Source organism: Apium graveolens, chromosome 9 (genome assembly GCF_009905375.1).
Source record: "Apium graveolens cultivar Ventura chromosome 9, ASM990537v1, whole genome shotgun sequence".
Lineage (NCBI taxonomy): Eukaryota > Viridiplantae > Streptophyta > Magnoliopsida > Apiales > Apiaceae > Apium > Apium graveolens.
In genome coordinates, this window is record NC_133655.1 from 161840995 (window position 1) to 161843479 (window position 2485).

The 2485-nt window shown below is 35.5% G+C and overlaps 1 non-coding gene across 1 annotated transcript; it reads right to left on the reverse strand.

The window, feature by feature from the left end:
- Positions 1-245: 245 nt before the first annotated feature.
- On the reverse strand, positions 246-352 carry LOC141688518 (small nucleolar RNA R71). Its single transcript, XR_012561956.1, has one exon. It is a non-coding gene; the product is annotated as a small nucleolar RNA R71 (small nucleolar RNA).
- Positions 353-2485: the final 2133 nt, after the last annotated feature.

Here is a 2485-nt window from a genome sequence, read left to right on the forward strand (position 1 = left end):
CATTTCAATTTGGGGGTTCTCCTACAGAAGACCACAACATGCACATCAGGGATTTAATCGAGATATGCTATACTTTCAAGTTCAATGGGGTGACTGAAGATGCGATCAAGCTGCGACTCTTCCCATTCTCTCTGAGGGATAAAGCAAAGTGCTGGTTACATTCTCTACCACCAGGGTCTATCACCACATGGGAGGATCTTGCTCAAAATTTTCTCACTAAATTCTTTCCTATGGCGAAGACTGCTGCAATTAGGAATGCTCTTACTCAACTTGCACAGCAAACTGGAGAATCTCTGTGTGAGGCTTGGGATCGATATAAGGAAATGCTAAGGAAGTGCCCACACCATGGCATGCATGATTGGATGATCATAAACTGTTTCTATAATGGTTTAGGTGCACAGTCTAGACCTATGCTCGATGCAACATCTGGTGGAGCCTGATGGACCAAAAGCTATTATGAAGCTTATGAGTTAATTGAGCTAATGACAGCTATTGAATACCAGAATCCTACGCAAAAAATGTTGTAAGGCAAAGTAGCAGGAATTCTGGAAGTGGATACAACTACTGCTATAGCTGCTCAACTTCAAGCTTTGACGATGAAAGTGGATTCTTTGGCTAATTATGGAGTTAATCAAATCACTAGGGTTTCTGAGCTTTGTGTCGGGCACATGAAACTGAGCAGTGTGCTATTTCTAGCGAATCAACTCAATTTGTGAGAAACTTTCAGAAATCACAACAGTAAGCTCCAGCCACTTATCATCCCAATAACAACAATCATCCTATTTTCAGCTGGAGCAACAATCAGAATGCGGTGCAACAACTTTATCAGCCTTACACAATAAAGCAGTATAACCCTCCTGGTTTTCAACAATCGTAATATGCCCCTAGGCAACAACTTCAACTTTAGCAGTTACCGCAAGCTAATGAAAAATCTGAATTGGAGGAGTTGAGGCTCATGTGCAAAAGCCAGGCTGTTTCTATCAAGACCTTGGAGAATCAGATTGGGCAGATTGCGAATGCATTACTTGAACGACCCGCTTCTATAATTAAAAGATATAATTTTAATCACCTAAACGATAATCACTCAACGAATTGCGCGTCAAAAGCCTATCGTCTACCCATACGATAGCCCACACATAAATATGACAGACAAATACATGACTCTTGATCCCCACATGCACATAATTCACATAACACGTAAACTCATAACTCACGTATCACATAATTCATATCACATATGACTCGGTTCATCAAAAGGTTCGACTCGATATATTTTAAAACTGAAATCGGGTCAAAATATGATTTATCGATCAATAATTGACTCAGAATGATTCGTAAAACAAGGGAACTTTCAACAAAAGGATTTGGGTCTGTAAAGTACTTTTTATTGAAAGCGGAATATTTTTCTGAGTCTATACGCGTTCGTTTCGTATTAAACGGACGAACGGTTGATTATTATGAATTTTTGAACATTTTTCGGAATAAAAATTGGACTCCGAATCATTTAATAATTAAATAATAGGGCTCGAACACCCGAAAATAATTTTGTAAGAATTATCGAGCCTGAAAAATAATTTAAAATAATATTTTAAAGCTCGAAATTATTTTTCAGAATTTTTAAATCAAATAAATAATTAAATCTAATTAAATAATCAATTAAAATTAATTAATAACTAATTAAATTAATTAATCAATTAATATTTAAATTAATTGACTAATTAAATAATTAATTATTAACTAAAATTAATTAATTAAATAATTTGGATTTATTTTGAATTAAAAATAAATTTCAGAATTAAAATAATGATTTTGAAAATAAAAAAAATGAATTTTGTAAATAGGAAAAAGAATTTTGAATTATTTCTAAAACAGAAAATGTGCAAACAGCATTTGATATAAGGTTTGAGGATTATTTGGATCAAAACCGGGTTCAAAGGACGGGTCGAAACCGGGTAATCGGGTCAATGAAGAACATCTCGGCTGTTCATCGGAGTTATCGCCGGAAATCTGGGTTTCCCAGATTCCGTCGTCTTTTCCGACGAACGACCGGAATCCGGCGATCCCACAACGACCCTGATTAACCGATTTCAACATCATTCGAACAGGTTGTGCAACGAAATCTACACTAAATCAACTCAGAAACTCGATTATGGTCATATCACTTGCAACCCATCAACGCCATGATCCTTCCGATCAAAATGACGAACTTGAGTTCGTCTTTTCCGGCGAATTCACAACTTGGCCAAACCTCGACCAAAATTAATGAATAAACTATCAAAATAAAGCTAAGACAATCTTTAATCTAACCATATAAATATATTTAACAATCCACAACTAGGTTACTCAGAAAATCGAACACAACAACGAAATAAAAGTTCGAACTCGGCAACACAAAATCGAACACAATCAACTCAACTATTTACAGAAATCGACTGTAAATCAAATGGTAAAGCCATAATTAACTTCAAAACAACCAAACAATCAA